This window comes from Chiloscyllium plagiosum, unplaced genomic scaffold (assembly GCF_037043375.1).
Source record: "Chiloscyllium plagiosum isolate Xiang-an unplaced genomic scaffold, Cpla_swu_hap1 HiC_scaffold_21, whole genome shotgun sequence".
In the NCBI taxonomy this organism is placed as follows: Eukaryota; Metazoa; Chordata; class Chondrichthyes; order Orectolobiformes; family Hemiscylliidae; genus Chiloscyllium; species Chiloscyllium plagiosum.
The window spans coordinates 61,120,518-61,133,102 of NW_028270159.1; positions in this window are offsets into that span (position 1 = coordinate 61,120,518).

Genomic DNA, 12,585 nt, shown 5'->3' on the forward strand with positions numbered 1-12,585 from the left:
AATCTACATACGATCATAACTCCTAAAGAGAAATTTAGGGAGAAAACATCCGGGTTATTCAGATAGAGGTTATTATTGTTGCCATTCAATTTGGACGTTATACAGGTGACAGGACGAGAAACCATACTTGCTGTCAAGTTGTCGAGACTTGGATGACGAAAGACAGAGGTGTTCTGTGGCCAGAGTATACTGACTGAAATAGAATGGAGTTGTGAATGTTTGCATGCTTAGTGTCAATACAATATATATGCATTGTAGTCTACTGAAACAGTAAGAATAAGGAGTTTAAAATGAAGTCACCTTTGCATATTGATGCTTTTTTTTCAAAGGGGGAGTTGTGACAATACTATCATTTTAAAAAGGTTATTTTCTGCTGGGGTTTTTTGAAGAGAGGTCTTAAAGGCAGAGGTGCCGAACTGCCCACTGAAAACGGCTGAAGTCAATAAATGAGGAGGCCTTTAGGATTTATTAAAATGGTCGGAACAATGGAAGGGCAGCGGCCAGCTCTCTCAGACCAGATTTTCTCGTTTTGTTTTAGCTGCAGTATTCAGAAGCTGTCCGGGGTCCCAGAAGGGTTGGAAGCTTCAATATATGATCCGTAGCTCCTATTCTCTCTGAGATCTCTTCTAATATTGTATCTTTCTGGATTGGAAAACTGCATGTAAGAATCTTTATTTGAGTTTTTCTTTGTGCCAAGCGGTATGTACCAAGAAGGTACGGCATCTATTGTTTGTGTAAGTGTTCCAACACACAAGGTATCTCAAATTGTTCTTTTCTTTCATTGTATTTTAACAAAAGAATTTGAATAGATGATATTTGCTTCACACTTCATATCTACGGTTAAAATAAGGAAAAGTTTGGGTAGCATTCTTAAAATATTTTACAGGGATCTCATCTGATGCATAACTCTCGTAGCTCAGGGGCTTCTGACTCTCTCTTGTTATTGAAAATTTAGTGGAGGGGCTGGGGATGGTTTGCTGGAGGTTATGCTGTGAGCTGCCTCAGACATTTATGGAGACCTGATGATTTGGTGACCCAAATGGAGCATGGGGACTGTATTTACAGCATCTGGGTCTGCAACGTGAACACCAAGTGGAGCAGAGGCTGCAGAGAGGGGAAGCTCTGAAACCATGGAATGAGTGTGTGTGGGGAAAGGGATCTGTTCTATCCACCCCGGGTTTTCAAAGACCATCTTCCCAAGCTGAAATCAACCCAGGAGCAGAGTGTGAGGAGATCATGATTGAACAAGGAGCTGGTCACACAGCAGTGCCAACTCCTAAAACATGACCTGCAGCGTGACATCAGGGGGAGGAAGGTGCTTCCAGTGGCTGTTAGGGTCATTGTTTCAGTCCACTTCTACGATCCGGAACTTTCCAGGCAGGACTGGGTGACTTATCCATCATTTCCCAGTATGCCAACATCAATGTCACCATTCAGAGACGGAGGATAAAAATAGTGGATGAGTTGAATACAATGTTTTCTCCCTCAGCAGTGAACTGCCGAGCATGTCCTTGTTTTCCCAGTAAAGTGGGATTCCCAATGATGTACATGGCTCTGCGGGTCCCCATGTCATTGAGGAGATGGAAGGGAACTGAAGGACATCTCACTCCATTAATGTTACAGTGCGCCCATGCACAGTACATAATGTTGGTAAATACCCACTGTCCAAGAAGCAGCCACAGCCTCTTCATTCAGAAGCTATCAGGCCATCCTTTCACATTGGTCTCCATATAGAAATAAATGAATGTATCTTAAAGGCCATCCCCTTGCTACATGTTTCAAAACACTGTCCCCACTGCCAACCAGCATCCAAATATCCGGTATGTACTGAGAGCACCCGGGCCCCTGGGAATGTCACGGAGCAGACCATCAGAGAGATGGAGCAAAACCTCCCCTGTCTGAACTGCTCTGAGTGAACTCCCCACTGCACAGTATTACTAAGCCCTGTCATCGCTCTCCACTTCAGTAACATAGTCCCTTCCATTCTTCCTGTAAATGTAATATCAGTTTATATCGTATTCTTTTCCCCCTGCCTCTCTTGATAATTTAATGTATTACTTTTTGCAGAGTCATCAATAAAAGTAGTTACAGTACATCTGTTGCGTACTCCTGATCATTGATATAGGTTACAAATAGTTGAGGACCAAGCACTGGTCACTGTATGACTCCATTGGTGACGTTCTGTCAAACTGATTGAGACTGATTTATCCAGAGTGGCTGCTTCTTGTTTGATAACCAGCCCTCCCCCATTCCTGTGTAACATATTCGAAAGGCTAAGTAAGAACAAGGAACATCAGTCAGTAATTCAGCCACTCCATCTGCTCCACCACTGAATACAATCATGGCTGATGTCATTGCCGCCTCTGTTCCACTTTCCTGCCATCTCTCCATCCTGAAACTCTGGTCTGTTGTTGTAGATTGCTGCACATGAAAAAAATATCCACTCCACATCTACACTGTCAATTACGTTTAGCATTTTAGAGACCTCAAAGACATCTCCTTTCTTTATTATAAACATGAGACTATAAACCTGAACTGCTCAAACACTCTTCATTAGACAAACCCCTCATCTCTGGAATCAATCTAATGAACCTCTTCTGAATTGCCTCCAATGCAAATGCATCCTTCTGCAAGTCAGGGCACCCAAACTCTACTCCATTTGCAGCGTCACTAATGTCTTGCGTAGCTACTTCAACACTCCCTATCTTTCTACTCCATCCTTTTACAAATAAAAACTGAACCTACGCTTGCCTTTCCCATTATTTGCTGTACCTGCATGCAGGTTTTCTGTGAAATGCACGTAAACACATAGACCCCTCTGCACCTGAGCACTTTGAAGTTTCTCTCAATTTAGATAATAATTTACCTTTCTATTTCGCTGGCCAAATTGAATAATCTCATAGTTATCCATTTTAATTTTCATTGCCAAGTGTTAGCCCATTCACCAAAACTATCCATATTTATTTTTAAACCTCTTACATCTTCATTCCGAAATAATTTCCCACCGATGTTAGTGTCATCTGAAAAATTGGTTATAGTATTTTCTACCCTGTCAACAGAGTAATAATATTGATGAAAAAAAGTTAAGGCATGCGTACTGAAATCTATGGCACCCCACAAGGTACATTTGCCAGAAGAAAATGACACATTCCATCTGACTGTATTTTGTTGTTTCACCAATCCTCCATCCAAGCTAATAAATTACTCCTAAACCCATGTTGTCTGATCTTACCACTTACTCTTTGGAGAAGCAACATATCCAATCCCTTCTGGAAGAGCAGATATATTCCATCTCCAGGATTTCCACGAATCACCTTCTTTGTGACTTCTTCAAATAACTCAAGCAAACAATTCAAACACGATTTAGCCTTCGTAAAACCACGTTGACTCGGTCGGATTGTGCTTTAACTTTGCAAATGTCATGAACATTGGACCCTAACAATTTGCCTTAAATTACAATAGTTTATTGTTACACTTTCATCCCTAATGTATACCATTATTACAAGTTTTTGCCTTTGGAAAGCCTTTACGTTTTATTTGAATTCCTGTTTAACAGGCACACGTTTTAACAGATCTGCTCCAATTGCTGTGTAAGAGCCATGTGTGGCTGAATGGATTCATCATCCTGTTGGTGTACAAACTGGGCTGACATTTTTCTGGTGTTCCCATGTTATCGTCTCCAAGTCTAGAATGACTTTTTCTTGTTGATGTCTTAAGGGTTGGGGGATTATGGAATTGATGATGAATGGCTATTGCCCAAAACGTTTGATTTTCCTGCTCCTCGGATGCTGCCTGGCCTGTTGTGCTTTTCAAGCATCACTCTGATCAAAACGCAGGGAATAGACAGTATTGTTGTAAGATTATTTTCCTTCTCTACTCTATCACCATAACAGGAGATCTGGAGAAAATCTAACAATAAAGCTTGAGAAGAGCATAAGTGATGTGGTGAGATGATTTCTGCCATTAATTTCCCCAGAACCTACTTCACTGCGATTTCACTGAATCATATGAGGTGGAGCTCAGAAACAGGAAGGAGGAACATTGATGGGAGTTATATATCAAAGTGAAAGCTGCAATACATATGTTGGGCATGTTATAAAACAGGAAATGGGATATTTATGTTTCTGTGTACTGCATTAATAATGTACTGTTTAAGCTGTGCTAACCCAACGGAATGCTAATGCTGGGAAAAATGGTTTTCATGAGCACCTGTGAGATGGTTTGCATTAACATTATTTTGAGCACCGAGCTCGAGATCAGGTTATTTAGGAATTGGTGTTGGATGATCAGAAGAGCTAATTGAAAACTTTGCTGTAAACGACCTTTTGGGAATAGTGACTGCAACTTTTTATTTTGAGATTCGATTCCCCACAGTATGGAAACAAGCCCTTCGGATCAGCAAGTCCATATCAACCCTCCAAAGAGTAATCCACCCAGACCGGTTTCCCTCTGATTAATGCACCTACCGCTATGGGCAGTTTAATATGGCCAATTCACCTGACCTGCACATCTTTGGACTGTGGGAGGAACCCGGAGCACCCAGAGGAAACCCATGCAGACGTGAGGAGAATGTGCAAACTCCACACAGACAGTCATCTGAGGCTGGAATCAAACAGGCATCCCTGTTGTTGTGAGGGCGGCAGTGCTAGACAATGAGCCACGGTGCTGCCTCTATTGGTTTTCTTTTATGCTGTTTGAGTACACGACAGTTTTTGTTTTATTTGAAGTAACGGTTATGAATCTGAGTCAGGCAAGCCATGAAGGTGTGAGGAGAAAGTGGGGACTGCAGATGTTGGAGATCAGAGTCGAAGAATGTGGTGCGATAAAAGCACAGCCGGTCAGCCAACATATTAGTAGTATGACAATCGATGTTTTGGGCAGAAGCCCTTCATCAGGAATGAGGCTTGTGGGCCAAGGGGGCTGAGAGATAAATGGGTGGGGGTGTGGCGGGGGTACGGAGCCAGGGATGTGATAGGTAGATGGAGGAGGGGTTGAAAGTGATAGGGGATGAAGGGAGACAGAACGCTTTATCTACGGCATCCATTCAACCTGATGTAGTCTCCTCAACATCGGCGAGATAGGACATCAACTTGTAGATCGTTTCAGAGACCATCTCTAGTACAGCCACACTGACCAACTCACCACCTTGTGGCTGAACACTTTAACTCCCCCGCCCACTCCGCCAAGAACATGCAGGTCCTGGGCCTCCTCCATCGCCAAACCCTAACCACCTGATGCATGGAGGAAGTACGCCTCATCATACACCTTGGGACCCTCCAACCTTAGGGGATTAATGTGGATTTCGCCAGTTTTCCCATTTCCCCTCCTCCCATCTTATCCCAGTCCAATCTTCCAACTCAGCACTGCCCTCTTAAATGTTCCTGTATGTCCATCTTCCTTTTCAGCTATCCACTTGACCCTCCTCTCCGACCTATCACTTTCACAATCCCCTCCCCACACCCCACCCACATTTACCTATTAGATCAAAAGAAGCAGCTTAGAAAAATGCCAAGTATTGTCGTAAGCCAGTGGATTCAGAGTAATGTAGGACCAAGCAAAGAAGGACAAAGAAACAGAGAAAAAAATCAAAAAGAGAAAAGAGACCGGGTCAGGGGCAGTTTTAGGAACAAGTCAGGCTAGTTTCTTTAATCTGCTAAAACAAACCGTTTATGATCCAGAGCAATGTTACTCAAACTATGATGGAAAGATGAATGGCAAACTGGTTGGGTATTGCAAATATATAATCAATATTTCCCTTTCTAAACACACACACACAAACACACACACACACAAACAAACTCTCTGCAATTTTAACTTGAAAGAACTTTGTCCAGATATTATTGGAACTCATGACAAAAGGAAAAATTGTGAGATTGTCCAAAACATTATTCTGCTTCTGAAGTTATTGTACTCACACAGCTGCTGGCAATGGGATTTCATCCTGGGAGAGTTGGATTTGGCTGAATTCCCTTTGCTTTAGGCAGTGAGTAGATTCCAATGAATTCTGGCCAGGGCTCACCCAAAGGGTAGCACGGTGGTTAGCAGTGCTGCCTCATAGCCCCAGGGACTTGGGTTCAATTCCAGCCTTGGGTGACTGTCTTTGTGGAGTTTGCACGTTCTCCCCTTGTCTGTGTGAGCTTCTAATGGGTGCTCCAGTTTCCTATCACAGCTCAAACTGTGTAGGTTCGGTGGATTGGTCATGGTCAATTGTCTGTAGTGAACTGGGATTTCTAGGTTAGATGCATTTCTCAGGGGGAAATGGGTTGGGAAGGTTGGTTTGGGCTGAAAGGCCTGTTTCAACACTGCAGGGATTCCATTAATGTTTGCTGATCTGAATGATCTCCGTAATCACAGACTTTAAATTCACAGACCTGCAATTACTTTTCACTGCAATCATTCCTGTTTGTTTGCACATATTCCTCAGTCACATAGCAAAACGAGATTTCTCATTATTTTTAAATTCATTGATCGAATTTTATATTTCAGTTGTTGCTCATAGCTAATAATTACTCAATCCAGTATTTACCATAAATGTGGAATTACGGCTCTTTACATGAATAACTAAATATATTGTAGTGTACAATCTCTCAATCATTGTTAATATTAATTCCTATTTTACCTGCGGAAACATAGTTGAATTCATTTAAATATATTTCACTTCGATGCAAACATTTATTGTATTTCTAATCACAATAAGATTTAAGTATTTTTCATGCAACAAAACGTAAAATTCCTGCGTTTTGTTAAGTCAAATGAAAAAGAATTAACAGCTCTGTATTGTCTCATTAAACAATGAATTTTTGAATTTTTGGAAGTTGAGCATTTTTGCAAAGAATGATGTTGTCTTCAGCTGAATAATCGCATTGAATGACTAATTCACAGAATCTGCTGTTTATTCTCTTCGAGTTCCCAAGAAACCAAATTAACAAATTCTGCTGGTTCTAAATTCCTGGAAAGTATTTGAGAATGTTGCAGTCTTAAAGATGAAGAAGTCAATGTGATTGTACTGATTTTTTTTATTGAAAAGAGTTTAATTCAAACATTTCAGGCACATAAATCGCTATTCTGCAGTGTGACAAAGATGAAAAGCAAGTCAATTTCTTCATCAGTAAATAAACAAATGTCACTTCCCGTTATTCTTAGCTAATTCCCAAATTTGTAATTAAACAATGCAATTCACCTGAATATTGTTGTGTCCTTTGATCATATTAATTTTCTAATTATTGTTCATTCATGTTAGGGATTTTTATTTTTTGTTTTGCATTCACCTATTCATATTGAATGTAAGATTGATATGCTTTCGCAACATCAGAGTGTTCATTTGAAATTTGACATTGCACGTCTCTCACTTATCTCACTTCTTGCATGGGGGCTGCGCATTGAGAACAGAGGATCAGTGGTTAGCACTCGTGTCTTACAGTGTTATGCACTTGGGTTTGATTCCATCCTCGGCCACATGTTTGTGTGGAGTTTGCATGTTCTGGTTTTCTCCCACAATCCAAAGATATGCAGGTTAGGTAAATTGGCCATGCTAAGCTGCACGTTCTGTTCAGGGATGTGTAGGTTATGTGCATTAGTCAGGGGTAAATGTCCAGTAATCTGAGAGCAGAATGGTGCTGAGTGGATTATTCTTTGGAACGTCAGTGTAGACTTGTTGGGCCAAATGGCCTGTTTCCATACAGTAGGGATTCCATAAACTTAAAATTGTGTTTCGCTAAACAAAACTGCCAATTTTTAAAAATGTTGCATTTAAAACTTATCTTTAACTGTCAATTGTCAATCTTGTAAAATATCTCAATGTTACTGAAATCAATGTTCAAACAAAACACTGCACATAAAGCCACACAAAGATCTTCATAACCATCTAATTACTGTTCAGTGGAATAATCACAGTAAAATTTTATTGTTTCTGAGATCAATCCCCACTATCACAGTAAGGATCTGGTTATCATTCCCTCCAATAAATGCAATCGTTGTCCCTCTGGTATTTCAGTTCAGTAGTTATACACCACACTGGCTGTTCAAAGCATGGTTATTCTTTATTATGAAGGGCCAAGGGTTCTAATGGCAAGAGATGTTGTTCAATCTGATTTGTTGCATGTTCTCAAACAAGTTTTCACTATAAATATTGCAAAAAATGAGTTAATTTGGTCTTGTTCAACTGCTGATGCTAACATTTTCAGTTCATGTTCATTAAGCATATTTGGAGAAAGTGAGGAAAGCTGTGGTGTTGGAAAAGGGCAGGCACATTCAAAGAGCAGGAGTATCGAAAAGATTCCTGATGAAGGGCTCATTCCCAAAATGTCGATTCTGCTTCTCCTCGAATGCTGCCTGACCTGCTGTGCTTTTCCGGCACCTCGCTCTTTTGACATTAGAAATATTTGACTGAATATTCAGAGATAATACTAAAAGTTGCCTCTGTCAATTTAATTTACTGTGCGTTCTATTCCCTGAAGTTCTCATGTTAATTCCCCTCTTCTTAAATCTGATACAAATCTCAAAATACAGAACATATTAAAATTCACATGAATTATAAATTTGCATTCTCGACAAGAAAACCAATGGAAGGCGATATAGAATTCTTGAACAGCCTACACATTTGAATGAAAAAGCAATTCCTTCCAAAAAATGTTTGCACGTCTGTATCTTTCTTTCAATTCAATAATCCTGCAAATAGTTTATAATTGTCAGTTGATCTCTCTGAATGAGTACCTAACCAATGTCAATGTATACAGCTGAAACATTAACAACAGATTGATGATTGGATGTTAAAGATCTTATGTGAAGTCAACAAATGTTTGGAATTTTCTAGAATTCCACGAGGAAACATTCTTGAATCATAATGCAAGAAATGAGAAATGTGAGAGATGTGCAAACCTTATTTTTAAATGAACACACTCAAATATTGTCAAAGCATTTCAACCTTATGGTCAAAATGAACAGGTGAATGGAAAAATAAAAACAATTTTCTGACTATTCATAAATTGGAGGAGAAAGTGAGGACTGCAGATGCTGGAGAAGGGTTCATGCCCGAAACGTCGATTCTCCTGCTCCTTGGATGCTGCCTGACCTGCTGCACTTTTCCAGCAACACATTTTCAGCTATTCATGAATTGAACAATAATTACAAATTCACTTTGATCAAAGAACAGAGTAATATTTAGATGAATCACAACATTTAGTTACAAAGTAGGTAACCAGCTGACTGACAAGTAATAGGTGGTAGCATTTGTTAGTTTACTGAAGAAGATATCAACTTTATTTCAAATTTAAAGCACGAGAGAATAATTTTTAATGTGTTTCAATTGTTTGGACTTGCCCTTTTGCAACAAAAAATAGATCAATCTCATTACTTAGACATCGTAATCTTTAATTCTGCAACATTTTCAAATATTCTCCAGGAACTTATAAGTAACAGAATTAGAGACAGGTATCCACACTATCCGAAAGTAAAGCATTATTATGAAACATTTTTTATAAGCTGTAAATGTGTAAATTGAAGAAGCATTAATTTATAAGGGAAACATTTCCCCTTTTCTCGTAAAAGTGAAAATCCTCTTCAGATTTCTTTCAGTTAGAGAAAAGAGGGACAAATGTAAGTCTTTTGTAAAAGCAAAGTGGCTAAAGCAAACTTTCCAAAAGTGGGGGATACCTGTACACATATTTCTTGGTAACCTGTCACAAATAAGTATCAGATTTTGTGATTATTGGTATAATAGATAGCAGCAGATCTAATGTTGAATTGAAAAGCAATTCAATCTGTGCTTAGGTACTCTCTAATCAACATTCAGAGCGACTCTTGATATATTTCTGTTGAAGGTGTGATTTGAAACCTTCCCTTGAGTCTAGTAATAGGGACACTACCACAGCTACACAAGTTCCTTTCATAATGTTCCCACTCAGGACGGGCAGGACTGTAATATTATGTTTAATGTGTTACTCAAATGAAAACTAATCAGTTGTTTATTGTAGTAATTTGAATGGGAATTAATTAGATAGTTTCTGTGTGTAATGGACTGGAAATTAAACAATATTTTACAATAACAATAGAATAAAGGAATGGTGGTCTTAAATAAACAGGAATCTCATGACAATTCTTTGAAAGACAAATTGACAAAACTGCGTGATCATTGTACTTTGATTTTAAAAATGCATCAGTCATTCAATGTGAATATTCAGCTGAAGACAATTTCCCTTCATTTCAAGAATGTACAACTTCCACAAATTCAAACTGAACAGTCATTGAAAAAGGAAGGAACAAGCAGATGTTAATTTGATTTTCTGTACATAAACGTGCGGTGAATTTTTCGTAAGTTTTATATTTATGTAAAAAGGAAACTCTTATTGTGGTTCGAAATACAATAAATGTTAGCATGAAGTGAACTATAATCAAATCAATTCAACTGTGTTCTCTCAGTTAAAATACAGTTCAATATTCAAAGTAATCGAGTGATTGTACACTGCAATATCTTTACATTAATTTAGTACTGAGACACAATTCCACATTTATACCCATTATAGTAAAGCAAACTTGTGCCAGGAGTCAGAGCAGGTAGGGGAGACCCTTAATGAGTACTTTGCTTCAGTATTCATGAGTGAGTGGGACCTTGTTCCTTGTGAGGACAGCGTGAAACAGGCTGATATTGTCAAACAGGTTGATATTAAGATGGAGAATGTGCTGATCATATTGAAAAACCATGGGGATAGATAAGTCTCCTCGACCAGAAAGGATATAACTTAGATTGTTATGGGAAGCGAGGGAAGGGGTTACTGTGTTTTGGCGATGATCTTTGCATCCTCACTGTTCACTGGAGTCATACCAGATGATTGGAGAGTGGCAAACATTATTCCCTTATTCAAGAAAGGCAATTCAGATAATCCTGGGAATCATCGATGAGTCAGTCTTACATCAGTTGTGGGAAAATTATTGGAGAGGATGCAGAGAGACAAGATTTATAATTATTTGGAAAAGCATAGATTGATTAGAGATGGTCAGCATGGCTTTGTGAGCAGGTTATGCCTCAGAAACCTTACTGAATTATTTGAGACAAATTATGTGACAAACACATTGGTGAGGACAGAGCAGTGGATGTGGTGTATATGGATTTTAGCAATGTGTTTGGTAAGGTTCCACATGGAAGGCTTATTCAGAAATGAGGAATGGGATACAGGGTTATCCTGATAACATGATTCAATGTTGAGACATTTGTGTTATAGGCTGCAAGGGGGTGAGTGAGAGAGAAATAAATTTAAAAAAAGCAGAAAGGAAAGGAACTGGTGAGCAGAGGAGCTCCAACTAGTTTCTCATCCAGCCAACATCGTACTGGGTGAGCTGGAACACAGACTAGTCAAGCAACGGCCTGACACAGTTACACACATAGAATCATACCTTACAATGTCCCAGACACCACCATGACCATCCTTGTATATCCTATCCCACCAGCAGGACATGGATGTAACGGAAATGCTGGAACATGCAGGGCTATGGACTAAGGTCTGCAGAATGGGATCAATGTGATTTATTTGACATTTCTCCAGAATATTAAACTCCAGTCTAATTTGAAAATTTATTAACATCATCAGACTTAAACTCCAAATGTCAGAAAAAAAATCAGAAACATACAGCACATGTCGAGGTCACTTGGCCCATCCTGTATGTGTTTAGGCTTTACAACTTTCTCTACTCACCGATGAAAGCAACAATTTCAGACTGTGTACTCTGCCCTCTATGTTGTTATAATCTGTTTTTATAATGTATTTCTTTGACAGCTGCACACCTTGTTTTCTGGTTTCTTTCCCAGCCCTAACTCCATTCCCTTGAGGGACTACCACTTCTGTTATTTAATCTCTCCTGCCTTCCCCCGTGTGACAGACTGTCTTTTTGTCCTTGTCTCACCCCAATCTGGCTCACAACCTGTTACATTTCTGATGGTTCCCAGACCTCTGTGGCTTCACTGCGCCCCCTAGGTCAGTGGCGTGAGTTTTGAATTCTCTTTCTACAGAAATAATTGGGAATCTTTCTGGCTGCAGTTTCCCCCAGATTTTATTTTTAAATACAGAGCATTTGTGTCAGGAGGAGGCCATTCATCCACAATTCCGAGCATTTGGATGTAATCTGTGACCTGTCCACAGATGTGCAACTTCACTGGATTGACCATGTTAACATAGCCTGTAGTGTGCAGGTTCGGCGGGTTGGGTTAGCCATGATAAATGTGGGGTTATGGGGGTAGGGTTGGAGAGCAATTCATTGTAGGCTCGATGAGCCAAATAGCCTCTTTCTGCCCCTACGGGATTCTGTGATTGTAACTAGTTGTGATTGTCGCCACATTTTCCTCAGCCAGGTTCATTCAGCTCAGGTACACACGCTGTCTTGGTGTTTCTGTGGGTGCTCACTCACTCCTTTCCTTCAGTTTTACAGCAATTTCACATAGTACGTGAGGGTGAGAATGAATTTGTAAACACGCATACTCCAACCAGACCCCCTCACAGGTCAGGAGCTGTTTCTGCTGCTAATGTCGCTTACAGGGAACAGGAAAATAAAGGTTCAGTCATACATCTTACAAGGTTACAATCATCAGGAATTGCT